The following is a 19,583-nucleotide window of genomic DNA, read 5'->3' as shown; positions in this document are numbered from 1 at the left end:
AGAACGAAATTGACTTCATTCTAACCAAAAAGATTTCTAAAGTAAAATATAAAATATGCCAGTGTAAAAAATACATTTCAAACAGACAGCGACCATAGATTAATCAGATAAAAAATTGTTCTAGATCTCAAACTAGAAATAATAAAATTAATCACAAAACCAGCAGTAACAGGTATAAATATTAACAATCTATAAGCAAGAATATGTATATATGTATATATATATATATATATATATATATATATATATATATATATATATATATATATATATATATATATATATATATATATATATATATTTATACCTAGAGCTAAGATTAATATTATTACAGGAATTAATATGAAACTAAGCGTTCTTCCAGGTTGAACCACGTCAATTATCATTGCGCCGAGCTTTCGGCATCCTCTGCGATGTCTTCTTCAGGGCTTTCGAGGTCGCAGTCTCTTGAGCTCCCAGACACCACTATACTGATTACTAACCAATGCATTACTGATGCTGGGAATAGAGGACGGTTTATTTATACCATCAATGGTGACGTGGTTTCGGTGGAGGTTAGTGTGAAGGTTAGCGTGGGATTGGCGCGGGGGGATAAATATTGCCTTTATTCCTCTTGATTTAAGAATTTTGTCGATTTTCCAAAATATTTAAAAAGTTTATTTGGATAATAAAAACGAAAACCTACTATATTTGTTGGTCATGGATTGGTAGATGAGCTGTTAGCTAGATACAGCTACGACACATATCATGTCATGGGCTAGACAGATGAGCTGTCATTTTAGCGCACGAAAAAGCCTGGATCTGAACAAAACATAACTCTCACTGCGACCATATATCTAGTCAAAAATAGTTCAAAACCTACATTTAACAGACATGTATTAATAGAGCTGCAGTACAGCAGAAAACATGCAGAAATCGGATCAGAGTCATAACCATCTGTTGCATTACTGTGAGACATTAGATCATAGGTTGACTTTTTATCTTTGGTTTTTTGAAGACTATCAAATGACTCCAAAACATGTGGTACTCATATTCTAGATCTGTGTAAGCTGGTACAGGCTTGCAGAATCATGAAATGGGTATCATGAAGGCCAACTGACTAGACTACAACAGGTCTTTAAAAAAGCCTATATTTCTTGATAATGAGCCACAATTATAATTAAAATATTTTCATTTTACGAAAGACGGATTTCCAGATCGGAAATCATTCTGAAAAATATTTTCAATCAATTTGATCGGTCTCCATTTTATTTTGAATAGAAAATATTATTTTAATTGTAATATATTCTCAAGAAATATAATAGTTTATGTAACAATGTAATCATATTCATAAAAATGATGGGAATCTTGATACACAGAGTTATTCTTTAGGAGTTTTTACTTTATTTCTTAACGTTTTAGAAAAACTTCGGTAATTTATATCTGAAAATTTAGAATTTAGGGGTTTTGGATATGACCATTTATTCTAAAATATTTAGAGCCTCCTACCTACATTAAAATCTACCAACTAAAACTTCCTTATTTTAAATATAATGCCCTATATATTATTACGGACATCATTAGAACAGTTATTGATAATTCTCTAAATATAAAATTATGCTACCTTATAGCTAGTATTTTACAAGATATGACTAATTTTAATTATAAATAAAATTGCAAACATTTTTTTAATAAAAATGTGTTTTATAATCTCTTTTAGTGAAACTTTAACATTTTGTACATACAATAATATTTAATAGAATAGAATATAAAATAGAAATATGCTTTATTGTCATTAAAAATTGTACAATTTTATGGACAAAGCTTACAAAAAGTCATAAAATAACAATAATAAATTTAATTTACTAAAATCGTCAATGCCAAAAAACAAAAGATAATAAAATAAACAATCTATTGCAAATTTTAAATAAATTTCAAATTGCATAATAAAATCTTACGAACTAATAATAGACTATAAAAGGGCTGATCTGTTTTGAGGTGGATGTGAGAGGTGGCATTCGGATTTTTGCAAAAAAAGTTAGCTTATAACTTTAGTAATAATAATTGACTTATATTTCCTCTCAAATAGGTCGATAACATTAATAATCAAATTAAAATATTAAAAAAATACTAAGAACACTGATTTTTTCTACTTTGCTTTTTCAATATCTACCTTTTTCTAGATTTTTGGGGTCCCAAAATTGACATTCTCAGAATAATTCAGCTTGTTCGTATGATTTTTAAAGAATCAGTGGCATTTTCGTCTCTGACAACTGGAGTATAAGTAAATTAATTAATACCAAATTAATAACAAAACTAAAGCATCTGTGGCATTTTAGCCCAGTATGGTTATGCAAATTCCGGAAAATCAACATATATTTTTTTCATTTTATATCAATGATGTAATAATACTTATATATTTTATAAATTAAATTTCAGGGGATTTTCCGAGATTTCCGAAAGGGGGTGGGAGGGGGTGAAAATTATGTCATCATTATTAATACTGCGACATACTATTCCAGCCAAATTAAAAAAAGTAAGTTTTTACGGTGAATTTCAAATGGACTTTATTTTTCCGAGATTTCTCATATTTCCCGGCCAGTGAAAATATTTCGACGAGCTACCCAGATTAAAAAAAAGAGGTTTCTAGCTGCAATGGAAGCCGAGATAAAATTCTTCCTGCGTGTTTTAATTTAAAGTTCCGATCTCGAATAAAAACGGAGCTGAAACAGTTACCTTCATTTCGAAGGGCTGTAAGTTTCGAAAAATTTGATGAATTTTATAGCTATAAATTTCAATATAAAGTTTAGATTTTCATTCAAAATTTGTGCAAATTTTATTTCTTAATGTTTAGAAACAATGGAGATATGATTTTTAAAAAAATCCTATCTTCCCTATCTTCGTTCCTATTGATCATAGAAGTTTTTTTTTTAAATGTGAGTTTTTTTACCATCTATTCAATGGTTGTACGTACAAGTCTGTAGCTTGAAAAATATAAAAGTTATTACAATTGTTTATAAGTAAAAAACATACTCCTTTTTCAAACGTTTATTTCGTAAATAATTTCGATGAAAACGAATATGTATTTAACTTCTGAGATAGTTTAAGTCTTAAACAATCCTATGAAATTTGCTAAATATGTCTAGCATCATTAATAGAGCAAGTTCAATAGTTTAAATATTTAGCCTCAGGCATAAATAAATTAAATAAAAGTAAATTAAACAATTTTTTTTTAAATAAATAAAATAACTTTTAAACTATTTGACCGATCGGGGGGAAATTTCGCAAAAATTTAAAAGATGGTAATTCCTCGATGTTCAAAATGTATTAATAACATTTTATTTTGTTAATAAAAAAATTAATAAAATTTATAAATTAGTGCCAAAAACTGCTTTTTGCAAATATCTCAAAGATATTATTGATATAAAAAAAATATAAATATTGTTTATGTAAAATATAAGGGAAAAAACTATGTCTTAAAAGCTTCAGATACATGTGAAAAATTTTTCGACCTCTTTTTAACAAGACCGGGCTATTTGGTAATGCGTCTTTTAAGGAGAAAGAGTTCCGAAATAAAAAGGTAAAGGTAAAGCTAAAGCTAAAGTAAAGGTAAAGAGAGAGAGAGAGAGAGAGAGAGAGAGAGAGAGAGAGAGAGAGAGAGAGAGAGAGAGAGAGAGAGAGAGAGAGAGAGAGAGAGAGAGAGAGAGAGAGAGAGAGAGAGAGAGAGAGAGAGAGAGAGAGAGAGAGAGAGAGAGAGAGAGAGAGAGATAATGGAGTGCCATAGAGAATGGGCAAATGATAGCGGAAAGGCAAGGTGGACGAAGAAGCTTATTCCTGATCTGAGGCCGTGGTGGAAATGTAGGAAACTAGACTACTTCCTGACCCAGTTTCTGACCGGACATGGTAGTTTTGGCACCTTTACAAATAGAACAACTCTAGTTGTTGTTAGTTGTTATCAACAGGTCCTCGAAGACACTTTGTCTCAGGACCAAGTAACCGATGTAGAGCCAGCCATACATTGCCATGTTACCAATTCCAACGGTAACTTAAACATCCTAATTTTTAATAACATATAATGTAACATATTTTTTAAAGGGATTTCACCCATATATTGTAGTGGCTCATAGCATGTATACTTTGTTACACTGATGATAGAATTTACATTCCGAAAACGTTCTGTATTTGTGATATAGCCCGTTTGTCTATTTTATTTATACCTTTTACTAACGATTTGAAATAAAAAATTTTTAATAAATAATTGTTTTATATTTTATCTTATTTTTACCTATTTTAGACATTTGTGCTAATAATATAATAATACTTTTTTCAAACAGTTAAGTATTTTATTTTTAAAAAATTCATAATACCTTACATGCCAACGTTTCTAAAATGGGAACAACATGGAGAAGACAAAATACAGCAGCAATATTTTTTTACTTCAAAATCTATTAAAATATGTCAAAATCAAAAAACCTTTTACATATTATCTGTTTATTCCAAATATTTCATAAAGCTGTCATTAAAAGGTTAATGAAAATAGGTATTGCAAGGGGCGGTGATCTGAAATGTTTTAAATCTGAAAGTATGTTAAATTTCCTTCCAAATAAGTAGGGTCGGAAATACTTAGTTGCCCACACTATTGCTAACATTTACTCAAAATCATGGAACTATAGCCATAACCATTTTTGGATGACTCCTGTATATATATTTATTACAATAATCTGCCTTTATTTAATGTAAAAGGTACAAAAGAAGTAATAGAGAAACAAATTCTAGCAACAAAACTCCAGAAGAAGCTACTGCAAAGGTTTTTTTTCGTCCCTCACAAAATTTCTTCAGAGGATGGAGTAGTCATAGTATAATGACCGCTAGAATCCAGTATATTCGATCACGCGAATTCAATCAATTACGACGTACTATAAAACAGCAAATTCAGAGATCCTCGTCACTTTTAAGTATTTGTCCACTATTCCAAGAATCAGCCCTAGGAAAACCTTCCTATAGATAAATTCACATTCAGATGGCAGCGTTCCAGAGATAGGCCTGTACTTTCTATATGCCAGAAATAACTACATTGTTGTCAGTTTTTAATCGTACCTACAATCGTACGTTATGGGCCGGCTCCTATAAAAGAATTATAATTTCGGAAATATTTATGAATGTGAAACGGAAAAATACTACATTTTTTTAATTATATAATTTTTCTGTTGGTATTTTAAAAATAGAAAGTTATATTTCGGTCTTTTCGGAATTATATCTTCTGTTCAAAATTGTTTACAATTCGTGGAAATGAAAAAATTATTTGTATAATCCGTTTTTGATCTTAATGTCCTTTTAATGACACACTTTCTCTACCTGCATTTACAGTTACAGACATTAAAAAATAATTTAGAATTAAAAAAATATACCTATTTATAAATTCAAAATTATTGTCTAATGCCAGCAATTATAAATTCAGGTAAATACTTGAGAGTCATTAAAAGAATTTTCAGTTGATATCAGACGTTTGTGTCGTGTCAGTGTCAAAATGGCCGCGAGTGTAATAAAATTCAAAAACGGTAATTTGTTAAATAGTGAATGCAAAAAATAGTGTTAAATGTTTTTAACTATTTATCAAACAGTAATAATGATAAAAGTGTATCAACAATAGTGCGGGAAGTTTCTGCTATGACTGGAGTCTCTGAGCGAACGATATTCCGATATAGAAGTGAAAGTAAAAATGGTCCACTCGTAACTCCTATAAGAAAAAAAAGAACCGGTTATTTGAATAGTCGTGAGAATAGATATGATGAAGCAACTCGGTCTAGAATAAGACAAGTAGTGCACGGTTTTTTTATGGACAATATTCCTCCAACCCTTGACGTAGTACTAGAAAAAATTAAGCAAATGGAGCATCTTCCGAATTTTTCCAAGAGTACGTTGAGAAGACTATTGCACGACATGGGTTTTATATATAGCAAACAAGGTAGAAATTCAATATTAATAGAAAAGCAAGAAATAGTCGCTTGGAGGCGTCACTATCTCCGGGAAATAAAGAAACTGAGGAACGAAGGAGCCAATATCATTTATATGGACGAATCATGGGTTAATACTGGAATAACCAATGGGCAAGTATGGCAAGATACAACAATAAAAAATAGCCGACAGGCTTTCGTAAATGGACTTACCACAGGTTTAAAAACTCCGACCGGAAAAGGACCAAGATTTGTTTTAGTCCATGCAGGAAACAAAGACGGATTTGTTGAAGGTGCTGACATCACTTTTCTTGCCAAAAAAGGTGCTGAAGATTACCATGAAGAGATGGACGGAGATCTATTTGAAAAATGGTTTGAAGAGATGTTAATACCGAATCTCCCAAAAAATAAAAAGAATGTCATTATCTTGGACAATGCATCTTATCACTCTAGGAAATTAAATTTTCCCAAACAATATTGGGTGAAACGTCAAATTAAGGAGTAGCTCTATGAAAAGGACATTTATTTTGAAGAAGATTACTTCAAAAATAAACTTCTGGAAACTGCTAATGTATTTAAAAATATTTATGACAAATACAAAATTGATTGTATTGGTGAAAAATACAGGAATCACAGTGACGAACAATGCCGCGTAGATGTACATATCTTAAGACTTCCGCCTTATCACTGTGAACTGAACCCAATAGAAATGGTGTGGAGAAAAGTGAAACGGTACGTGTCCTCTAAGAATTCAAGTTTCAAACAAAACGACGTTAAAACATTGATTTATGAAGGTTATGATAAAGTACAGAACAATGGACAGTCATTTGTTTATGTATTTTAATTTACAAACTAAAAAATTAAAAAACTGTTTAAGATCTGCAACATTTATTTGAAACATTTTTCCCTAAAATGCACGAGGAACAAAATAGGCAAAAAAATGATTTTTTCCAAACTTCATCTTTCTTTAAAAAATAAACAAAGCAAAATTGGCTGTAATTCTTCAAGGAATTATCATCAGTTATCCCTTATCTACCGTTTAGAACATTAAAAAACCTGTAGAATATTTTTCATATTTTTTTCCCTATTAACTGCGGTATTATGTATAAAAGCATTTTAGGAATTATTACCATTTATTTCATTCACGAATTTTCTATTAACAACTTTAGCTTACCTAAACATATCTTAGTTTACCGTGAGTTTGGCCCTGCTTATTTTACAAAAGTAGCAAAACTTACAATGGCAGTAGAATTGGCAACGCTGTTATCCTATATCCGTACACTGCCATCTCAACGTGACTTTATCTATAGAAGGTATCGTAATTGGTTGAATAACAATTTTTCAAATCGATAGATTGGTAGAAGTATAGAAGCTCCGATTTATTGACCTCTTCGGTCATGCGATTTTAATCCTTTGGACTACACAGTTTCGTCGTATGTTAAGGAAAAAGTCAAGGCTACAGAGGTAAATTCATGTCAAGAATAAGAAGACAGAATTTAAGGTCACTACTGACATTATAGCTGATCCCCAACCTTCTTCAGCTTTTTCTAGATAATTACATCATCATTACTTTATACCAGCATCGGTTATTACTTTATAATTTTTAAATTAAAATATTTCAAAAACGGTACACAGTATTTAGATTTACCAAGAGTACGTTTTTGGTATAAAATTGTATATCTAGTGTTTAATATTATATGCAATTTTGCTTAATAATTTTACCCTTAAAAAAGTTATGTTGAATAATACTTGGTACGGACCTTGTAAATATCCTCTATGAGAGTCAGATATAAAAACAAATTCATCGGATGTATTAGCTTCCAAAACATATTCGTATAAAATTACATTACAATGTTGACAGTTGTTTGGGCAAAATCGTAAAAAATGTGTAATTTTTTTTTACAACGCCCTTTATTTTGAAAACGGATGGCGTTATAAATTTTTTTTACTAATCAGACTCCGATTATTTTTCAGTTTTTTACCTATCCTTAAGACGGTGTTACCTTTTTTTGAAACCGAATAGTTTATAATAATTGGGCATATCCAAAAACCGCATAATTCTAAATTTTTAGATATTAATTATATTAAGTTTTTCTAAATCGTCTAATTGGAACTCCCAAAGAATCATCCTGTATATCAATCTTATAATACACTACATTAAATACCTACTTTTAATTTCTAATAAAAGTTTTAAAAAAGCCTAACTTACAAAGAAGCTTATAATCTATTGTCTACATTAGCACATGCAAGTATTTTCTGGATATGTTTACCTAAAAGAGTGCGGTGTAGTGTCAGATGTGTGAAAAATATAAATGTTATTATTTAATGATACTGTATAAATTTTGTAGTATCTTGATGAAAACTATACCAAATATTAGAATAATATTTTTGGACAATGTATTGGTAAAATTATTTTTTTATATATAGAAATTAATTTTTTAGGCGAGATTCACGCAAAATTATTGTCGACCCTTTCCACCACCAAAAAAGTTACCCCATATCGACAATTATGTGCGTTTGCATCGTACCAAAAGGCACCAATCGACAGAGATAAAGTTTAATTAGAGCACTGTACCAACATTATCTCAAGATAAATTTCATGGTAATCAAAAGAACAAAACAAACTTAATAGACCTCAAAACTGTTCTATCAGCAGTCGTTTTTAGTGCCGACCAGGCTGAATCTGAAGCAGTCCAATGTTGTATATCTAAAGTATACAATTTTTTAAACCTTCAAACGTGCATACGAACGTCACTAGAAATTGGGACCATTTCCTAGAAATAAAATGTAGGATAGAGAAAGCAAGATCTGCATTTCAAAAAATGGTTAAACTATTCAACTGCCATGATTTATCAGTACCCATAAACATCAGGTTACTATGATTGTATATCTTTCCTATACTGTTGTACGAAGTTGAGTCGTGGACTCTCACAGACGCTACCTGCAACAATATTGAGGCTTTTGAAATGTGGCTTTATCGTCGAATCCTGAAGATATCCTACATCGACCGAAAATGCAAGAGTTGTTAACTACAATAAAAACAGCCAAAATCGAATACCTCAGTCACATCATGAGAAACAGCGAAAGAAATGGGTTGCTGCAATTAATTATAAAAGGAAAAGTAGAAGAAAAACGTTTTTATTATTGGTGATTTTAACGTTAAAGTCGACCAAGAGACTATTTACAAACCCACGATCGGCGGGCATAGTCTTCATGCTGTCAGCAACCAAAATGATTTAAACCTGATTGAACTCGCAGCATCATTGGGAACGGTGGTAGTAAGTACATGTTTTCCTCACAAAAATATTCACAAAGCCACGTGGCAATCACCAGATGGTCAAACAAAAAATCAAATTGACCATGTACTAATTTGACAGGTGCTAATATAGACTCTGACCGTGTAAGCACAAAACTCAGGGCTCGTATATCAAACGCTAAGAAGAGCCAGTGCACAAAATCTACGAAATATAATACTGATGTGCTAAAATCTGAAGACGCTAGGGATAACTACAGGAAAATTTTAAATGAAGAACTGACAAGAATTAGAATGTAGATCCATTAAGCAACAGAAAAATTAGGCATATAAGAGACTTCAGCAGCGCAGAACGAGATCAAACCTGGAAGACTATGAAAATCTTAGACGAGAAGAAAAAAAGACGTTTAGAAGGAAAAAGAAAGAGAAGAAGAAGAAGAGAAAGATTGTTAACCACCATAATAGAAAAGACTCGCAAAAATTCTACCAGAAGATAAACAGCTGCAGAAAAGAATTCAAACCCAGAATAACAGCATGTAAAGACAGAGATGGTTCCATAATTAGTGACAAAGAACAGATACTAAACAGGTGGGCGAATCATTTTGAAAAACTGCTTAGCGACAGTCGTAAAGAAGACCAAATAGAAATTACTTTGCCTGAAATGGATAAAAACGCTCAAGAGCTGCCCCCCACTGAAGAAGAAATTAGAGAAGCCCTTTCAAAACTGAAAAATAACAAAGCCCCCGGTTTGGACAATCTTCCTGCCGAACTCTTTAAAAATGGTGTTGCCACCCTTTTTAAACATAATGCATAAATTAGTAACCGAAATCTGGCAACGGAAGGAAACGCCCGCGGACTGGAAATTAGGTGTAATGCACACTCTTCACAAAAAGGGAGATATGATGGTGTGTGATAATTATAGAGGCATTACCCTACTTAACGTGGCATATAAAGTATTGTCCAACGTATTGTACAGAAGATTGATCCCCTATGCTGAGCAAATAGTTAGGAACTACCAGTGCGGTTTCCGACCCAATAAATCAACAACGGATCAAATCTTCACAGTTAGGCAGATTCTTGAGAAAACGCTTGAGTTCAGAGTCGACACCCACCACATATTCGTGGATTTCAAAGCCGCATACGACTCAGTCAACAGACAAAAACTTCTACAGGCTATGGTGGAATGTCAAATGCCGCTTCATCTTGTTCAACTAACGGAACTTACACTCACAGGTGTAGAGAGTGTAGTCAGAATCCAAAAGATTTTTCAAGACCCTTCCATTGTAAAAATGGACTGAGACAGGGAGATGGACTGTCGTGTCTCTTATTTAACCTTGCAGAAGAAAAAGTAATTCGAGAGTGCCGAATTACTTTTTCTTCTATTAATACGAATGGCACCATCCTTAATCAATCTGTACAAGTGGTCTGATATGCAGATGACATAGACATTATTGATCGGTCCACAGAATCTCTGATCGAAGCATTTCGATCACTAAGGGCGCCTGCACTGAGAATGCAGTGCAGGCATTCTCAGTGCAGGAAAAAAAATGCTAAAAATAAACGCAAAGAAAAACCAAGTATATGTATTGTACTAGATCAGGCAACCAGATACCTAGACTATTAATTGATGATCTGGAACTGGAAGGTGTGGACACCTTCGCCTACCTGGGCTCGCTGCTGACTAAAGACAACAATGTCAGCGAAGAAATTAAAAGAAGAATAGTGGTTGCCAATAAGTGCTATTATGGCTTGAGGAAAGAGATGGCCTCAAAACTACCCAGAAAACATACGGCTTAGAAACGTGGTCACTTACACAGAGCGACCAAGAATTGCTTAAACGTTTCGAGAGAAAAATTTAAAAAAAAATATATGGAGCAGTCCAAGAATAGGGTTTGTGGCGTAGGCGCTACAACTTTTAGTTATACAGAAGTTTTGGGGAACCTGACGTTATAAAATGTATTAAATTAGTACGCCTTCGATGGATAGAACATGTAATTAGGCGAGATGAAGATGCAACGATCAGAAAAATTTTCGACAGAAGAGGACCAGTGGGAAGACAAGCCAGAGGAAGACCAAAACTTAGGTATTAAGATAACATAGAGGATGATCTAAAATCCATCTGAGTTAAAGCATGAAGAAAAGTTGCCAGAGACAGGGGCGAATGGAAGATGGTTCTGAAGAAGGTTTTGGCTCATAACGGGCTATAATACCAATGTGATGATGATAAGAAGAAACACGAGGTCCGGAAATTCGAAGGATTTCCTGGCTGAAAAATCTACATAGATACGTGGTTCAGATGATACAATGGATATTTCAGAAAGCCATAACCCATAAATGGGGAACAGCTCCCAAAGGAATGGACAGAGGCATATGTGACATATATATTTAAGAAAGGAGATAAATAGAAAACGATGCAAAAACTACAGAGGAATAAGCGTAATATCATCAATAGCAAGATTATATGGGAAGATACTGCGAAAAAAGATAGAGCAAGCGATAAAAGGCAAAATTGGGGAGAATCAGGCAGGCTTCACGGCAGGAAGATCATGTATAGACCACATATACACACTGAAACAACTGTTAAAAAAAAAAGCAAAAATAGAGATATACACTTGGCATTTGTGGACTTGAGAAAGGCGTATGACTCTGTACCAAGTTCAGAACTATGGGAGGCAATGTACAAATTAGAAATACAGACGGAACTTATAGAAGCTACAAAAGCTCTGTATAAAGAAAATAAAGTGTCCATTAAAATGGGAACAAGAATCATAGGAGACTTCACCACAACAAAAGGGCTCCTTCAGGGTTGTTCCACATCTCCAACCTTATTCAAAATATAGAGAAAGCCTTGACTACATGGAAAAGAAAATGCGAAGGCATGGGAGTACCGGTACGGAACGAATACCTATATATGTTAAGCTTTGCAGACGATCAAGTAGTGATTGCACAAGACCAAGACGACCTCAGCTACATAATGAAGAATATACCAAGGCTGGCCTAGATATTAACCTCGCGAAAACATAGTACCTATCTACAAGTAAATAAGACATAGAAGATCTACAGATTGATGACAACGTAACAATCAAAGGAAAGGATAAATTCAAATACTTGGGGTTTATAATCACGAAAAAGGCAACAACAGAGGAAGAAATTACACAAAGATTAGGACAAAGAAGAACAGCAATCCGACAACTTAACTCAGTATGAAGAAATAGACACCTAAATATGAAGACAAAAACACAGATTTATAAAACATTAGTGCGAAGTATTATGACATATGGGGCTGAAAATTGGATCATAAACAAGAAAAACAGCAGTAAGATAGTAGCAACATAGATGGAATGCCTGCGAAGATGCTGCAGAGTAACATGAATGGATAGGAGAAGTAATGACGAAATAAAGCAAAGAACATCAATAGAAACAGACATACTAACATATATAGAACAAAAAAGACTAAAGTGGTATGGACATGTAAGAAGAACTAGCAACAGCAGATGGATAAAAGGAGGACGACCCCGAAAATCCTGGCGAAACGAAGTAGACGAAGCCATAAGTAAGAGAGGCCTAAACGATGGAAAATGGGACAACAGAGAGAGATGGAAACGGTTGAGCGAGGGAAGGCAGTGAATACTGTAGAATCCCATAAACTGAACAACCACAAATCTTTTCAGAGCAGCAGTTTGAAAAATACAGATTGCCAAGATGGTCGCCAACATCCAAAACAGATAGGCACTACAAGAAGAAGAAAAGGTTGTAAGTCGCATCGATTATACTGTCCTTCAAGTTTAATCTATGGCAACGTCATAACAGAGAATTTATTGCCTCTCCATGCTTTTTCAAGATGCGACACAACATCGGCAGCCTTTCACGATCGGCAAACTTAAATTCATCAAAATTTTACAGAAACAGAGTTAGCTAGCGGAACAGTATTATTTTTTAGTAAGAATGTCAAGCCATCTTCGCTTACTGTCATTGACGAACGTTTTTTATCTCTTTATATGGTGGAAATAAAAATGATTCTCTGACAGCATTAGATACAAACGATTCGCTAAGACAGTCAAAAATACATTTAACTTATCATCGCTTTCGCCCATGTAAGATGCATCTCGTGCCCGCAGTCTTAGAGTTTATCACCAAAAAACACTGCGATCCTGAAGATTGGAGCTAGAAACAGCATGGAAAAATTTGTATAAGTAACAATCAAAACTTTCAGAACTCCGGTACTCCCCTAACTTCATAATTTAATTTTCTGCAGATGCAAGGGAAACTGTGGAAGTATGTATGGTGACCGAAAAGTAGGCCCCAAATGCTCGGCAGTGTGCCTAGTTTGTTGTTCTGGTAAAACCTGCAGTAACATCATCGAAATATCAAAATTAATCGAAAAAATCGAAGAATTCGACGGTAAATTATCCACAATGACGTATCTTGTTCCTCCGCAAACATTCGCCTTCGATACTGAATTGGATCCTGATGACTGCAAGGAGGATGTACCCATACAAGCGCAAGCTACCTGGTACACTAATGGCTCAAAAACATCGGAAGGTGTAGGCGCTGATACAGTAGGGACAAAGCAAGGGATACATTTCCCGGTAAGTCTATCTAAGGATGTTTTCCCAAGGAAAATTTTCCAGGCGGAAATAACGGCAATCCATCATGGCGTGGAAGAAAAAGAAAGGCAAAAAACAACGTACCGTTCAATTGTCATCTTCACAAATAGCCAGGCAGCGCTTAAAGCACTCACTTCTATAGAGGTCAATTCTAAGCCCTAAATAAAGTATAAGACCGTAGCAAGGTGACGGTAGCCTAGGTACCGGGGCACGTGAGCCATGGTAGCAATGAAAAAGCAGATTAAGTGGCCAAGCAAGGCTAATCAATACCATTCATTAGGGTAAAGGCTACAAGAAAGTAGATAGCTCACAAATCTCTGGAATGGTGAAGGAATTTACCAGAACAAAGACAGGCGAAACAGTTAATTAAAGATCATTCGCCAAAATTTACGGCAGACCTAATAAGCAAAGACAGGAAAAGAGCCAAAGCCATGGTTGGTGTGCTTAAGTGTAGTGTTAGCTGAATAGGTAGTTGAAGCTGATGGGATTGGCAGATTCTGCAGATTCTGTTACGTGCAGAATATGCCAAAAGCCACCTCCTAGAATCTATCTACCTACACTCTAGTTAAATATTGTCTTTTAGCGTATTGTTAGTCGCTGCCCAAGTCATGAGCCGCCTTTATATTTCTATATTCTAGGAGTTTCATTTATGCTTGTCCTAGTCTTTCTTTTAGTGGTTATCACACACCAATATATTACGGGTGTTAAAAGCTTTAAATATTGTCTTTTTTAAATATATTTCTCTATTGTATAACGAAAAGTTTTAAAACATATTTACATAAAAGATTTTATAAATCAAGTTCATTTATGTCCAAAAATATTTACTCATATTGTAAAAATAATTATTATTCATGTACCAAAAACTTGAATGTTTCTATTATAAGGCCAACTAACAGAAACTATTACCCAGGTACCTATACATTTTTCCATCGACTGATTTTGGTGAGTTCGAAATAAATATAAATGCTCATAAGAAAAAACAATTCTTAATTTATTAACTTTATTTTAATATTTCGAAATTAATCAAAATTTTTATTTCAATTTATTTTTTTACGAATATAGAAAATAATTACTTTGTTTTGTAAATAATGTGCTAAGTTTTTAACAAACTTAGTATTATTCTTTTAATATAAAGAAAACAAAAATTATATACATAGTAAGTTAGCTGTAGGTTTGACTCAATTTCTGCACATTACTTTCAGGTAGTTATACGCTAGTATTGGTAAATAACTCACGAGAGTCCTTTAACGAGAATTATTTGTATCGTCTATTAAAATAGTATCGTCTATTAAAATAGTTAAAACTCGTATTTACGTAAATATAGCTATTTTATTAAATTAAATCAAACTCGTTCACAATGGTCATAATTAAATCACACCAAATTATTATCTCTCGTTCCGCTGTGTTTATGTGTCATCACCGAACTACTCGTGACCATATAAGTCAATTAGTGACCCAAGCCAATCACCGTATTAGAAGTTGAGTGTGACTTCACAATGTCATAACAGAACTACCAGTATTCCATCTTAAGCTGATTAAGACATTAGGAAGTTAGTGACTTAAGCTGATCAGAGTATTAGGATAATAGTGTGACTGCATTTGGTATAATGCCTAGAGTGGTCATTCTTTATAGTTCTTACAGCAACTTATTTTTTAGATATATGGCTTCGACTTTTATTATTGGTTTTTTTTTTGGTTATTTAATTGTTATTATTTAAAAGATAAATAAAGGAATACTTAACGATTACGAATACGACTTAAACGAAAATGTGATCGGTTTTTTCGGTCGGACTGTACAAAATGCTTTTTTTTCTCAAGACAAATTCTAGAAGGTAAGGCGAAGACAATCTTGAAACATACAATGTTCGGAGAACAGAAATACGCAAAAATTAGAGTAAGGCGGCTAATGAGAGGATTTCATATTGTTGACAAAATTATTAACATAAAAAAATAATTGTATTCAATCACCACAAAAAATAAAAATATTAAAATAAATGACACAAAATACTATATTGAATAGAGGACGAGATTTATTATTCGGAAATGGTGTTTCAAAAATATGTTATGGAATTAAAATTGGAGATGTGATTGAATTGCCTGCTTTTTGTTGACAATAATGTTTAATTTTTACTAATAATGATCAAGACGTTTAAAAATTTAGTAAGAAATTTAACAGGACAGTGTCAAATATCGGGAATTTTTTTTTATTTAGCTTTACGCGTTTCGACAGCGTACGTCTCTGACACAGGTACAATTTTATTACATTACATAACAAGAATATACAGTAAATCGATACAGAAATACATTAAATACATTAAATATTCGTACAATTACTATTCTTCTTCTTCTTTCTTCTTGTATCTAGGCTCTAAAGTCTGTTTCTTCTTCAATATTAGCCTCCTAAATTGTTTAAATTATCGCACCATCTTTTTCTTGGTCTGCCAATACTTCTTCGTCCATTTGGTGGCTTATTTCGTGCTATTCGTACTATCCTATCCTCTGCCATTCTACTAATGTGTTTGTTCCACTCCTGTTTTCGTTTTTTCACCCATCCATTTATGTCTTCTATATTGCATGCTCTTCTTATGTTTTCGCTTCTCTCCCTATCCAACAGACTTTTCCCTGATATTCGTCGGAGTATTTTCATCTCCGTTGTTTCTAGTAGTCGTCTCGTTTTAGATGTGTCAGGTCTTGTCTCCGCCGTGTATGTTAATATAGGTCTAATTGCTGCTTTATAGATTCTTGTTTTTGTGTCTTGTCTTAGGTGTTTGTTCTTCCAGATTGTGTCATTAAGAGATCCCGCCGCTTTACTTGCTTTTAAGCTTTGTTGTCGTACTTCTTTAACATCTCCGTAACTAGTTATATCTATTCCCAGATATCTAAACCTTGCTTCCTTCTTTATTATCTTCCCATCAATTTCGATTTTACATCGTAGTGGGTATTTAGATGTTGTCATATATTTGGCTTTTTCTGCTGATATTATCATATTGTATTTCTTGGCTGTTGTATTGAAGATGTGTGCTAATCTTTGGAGTTCGTCTTCTGTCTCGGCGATTAATGAGGCGTCGTCTGCATAACATAATATTTGGATTTCTTTGTTCCCCATTCTGTAGCCATGACCTTTACGTACTGCCTGTATTATTTCATCCATTATTATATTAAAGAGAAGTGAGTTTAACGAGTCACCCTGCCTGACTCCGCTTTGTATTGGTATACACTGTGTTAGTTTTCCATTTACCTTTGTCTATATTCGATTATGGAAGTAGATGTTTTCGATGGTTTGTATAATATTGATTGGTATGTTTCTTTTATATAGTAGGTGTAAGACGTCTTCGACTTGGATGCGATCGAAAGCCTTTGTTAGGTCTACAAAACATAGATATGCTGGTTTATTGTACTCCATGGCCTTTTCTGTGATTTGTCTTAGTACAAGTCTGTACGCAGGATCTTCCGGATCTGAATCCTTGTTCATCTGATAAAGTTGTTAGTTAATTGATTTTGTTGGTTAGGGCTCTTATGGCTAGCTTTAGTGCGGTGTTCAGTAGATTTATACCTCTATAATTGTTGGGGTCTTTTTTATCTAGTTTCTTGAACATTGGTATCATTATGCTGTTTCTCCATGCGTCTGGTATCTTGCAGTGCAATATTAGTTTTGTATAAGTTTTGTCATCTCTAGGGTTATACTTTCTCCTCCGTGTTTTACAAGCTTATTGGTTATTCCGTCTGGTCCTGGCGACTTTCTATTTTTGGGTGAATTTATGGCTATTTCTACTTCCTGAATATTGATTTCTATTTCTTATCTTAATTCAGGTACGTTATTGTGTTGATTATTATTTTCCTTTGCTTTAAACAGTTCCGTCAGATATCTTTCCCATTCGTTTGCTGGTATGTTATTGTATTCCTTCAATTCTGCCATTTCGTTTCGTTGGTTTCTTATCAATTTCCATGTTTGTTTTTGTGTACCGTAGAAGTCGTTTTCCATCCTTTTTGTAAACTGTTCCCAGTGTTCATTTTTTATTTTTCTTACCAACTGCTTTGTTTAATTTCGTATTCTTTTATAGGTGTCTCGGGATTCTGGGATATTTGATGTTTTGTAGTTTTGTACTTCGTGTAGGCCTCTCGTTTCTCTTTACATTTCTCTTTTATTTTTTTTCTGAACCATGGTGTATTGTTGTTGTTTCCTTTGTTCAGTATGACTTTGCGTTTTCCTAGAGCTTCTGTTGCTGCTTCTTCAATGTTGGTTTTAATTTTCTCTCAGCTCGCGTTTATATCTTCGATGTCGTCTATTTGTTTTAGCTGTATCTTCTGTGCTAGCCTTCTTTGGTACATTTCTCTTGTAGAGTCGTTCCACAGTGGTTCTACATTGAATTTTTCTTTGGTGATTTCCTGTAAAAAATGTTTTGGTGTTATTTTCATTCTTATCTTTGCTAGTAATAGTTTGTGTTCACTCCCTGCATCTGCTGAGTTTAAAGTTCGGATATCTAGAATTTGCTTTGGGTGGATATTTTTATTAGTGACTATAAAATCAATCATAGGAGTTTTCAAATGAATGGAGCTTATGGTCGAAAAATGTATTATTGATTCTCAGTTCGTTAAAAGCACAGATATTAGCCGTGAGTTCTCCATTTGCGTTGATATGGTTTTCATTAAATTACAATTAATAATTATCAAATTCTAAACTACGTTTTTTCTTCTAAATTTCCTGGTAAAGCTTGGTTTGATAGAGGAAATTAGTAAGGTTTTGGAATTGATCTGGCGAGCTGAGAATATTTTGTAGGTTTCGACTCAAAAGATTCTTTTTTCTTTCGTTGTTAAAGTGGGGACAGTCCACGAGAATATGTTTAACAGATATAATATTACTATAGTATGTACATGTATGTACAAGATCAGACCTTAGTCTACAGCTTAGAATCCGAATGATCCGATGTTACGTTTTTTCTGTCTTACTGTATGGCTGTGAAAGTTGGACAATGGACTCTGAAATAGAAAAAAGAATAGATGCCTTTGAGATGTATATATACAGACGAATGTTGAGGATTCCATGGGTACAAAGAGTTACTAATGTTGAGGTACTTCGTCGCATGTGTAAACAAAAAGAATTACTAAGAATAATCAAAGAGAGGAAAATGCAATACTTGGGTCATGTGCTGAGAGGCGAAATATATGAATTACTTTAAGTTATACTGGAAGGAAAAGTACGGGGCAAAAGATCAGTAGGAAGACGCCAGAACTCGTGGCTGAAAGACCTAAGGAGATGGTTCGACCGCTCATCCGCAGAGATCTTTCGCGCAGCAGTTTCCAAAACTACAATTGCTATTTGGATCGCCAACCTTCGAAAGGAGACGGCGCAATGAGAAGAAGAAGATGTACATGTAGGTGGATATTGGGAAGTCATTAAATATTTATAAGTTAGTCTTGTATGGCCGATTCTAAGTCGGCGAATTAAGATTTTGTTTTTTCGTGTCATGGAAGGAAACTCAAGCTTTTTAACGCTGGGATGATATCACGAAGCTTGGAAGGGATTTTATTCCAGTGATCTTGCCAAAACATTTGGATGATATTTTTAAAATACGACTGTAAATCTGTACCAGTGTAGTTTCATGTTTTCAGTCTGCATATTAGAAGACGAGGCTTGTTTTGCAAAGAGGTCGGCCAGTTCGTTACCAGGGATTCCTACATGAGACGGAATCCAGATTATGGTTATGGATACTCCCATTAAGATTAAACTATCGAAACAGTTTTGAATAGCTTGAACCAAAGAATGTACCGTGTACATACTTTTGAGAGAAT

At 33.6% G+C, this 19,583-nt stretch overlaps 1 protein-coding gene across 3 annotated transcripts in view; it reads right to left on the bottom strand.

The window, feature by feature from the left end:
* The window catches only part of nolo (ADAMTS-like no long nerve cord), a 2,006,971-nt gene that overhangs the window by 23,388 nt on the left and 1,964,000 nt on the right, over positions 1–19,583 (bottom strand). The gene's annotated exons all lie outside the window — the stretch shown is intronic.

Source organism: Diabrotica undecimpunctata, chromosome 6 (assembly GCF_040954645.1).
Source record: "Diabrotica undecimpunctata isolate CICGRU chromosome 6, icDiaUnde3, whole genome shotgun sequence".
Classification (NCBI taxonomy): domain Eukaryota; kingdom Metazoa; phylum Arthropoda; class Insecta; order Coleoptera; family Chrysomelidae; genus Diabrotica; species Diabrotica undecimpunctata.
The sequence above is the reverse complement of the archived record's forward strand: the minus strand, read 5'-3'. Positions and strand labels throughout refer to the sequence as shown.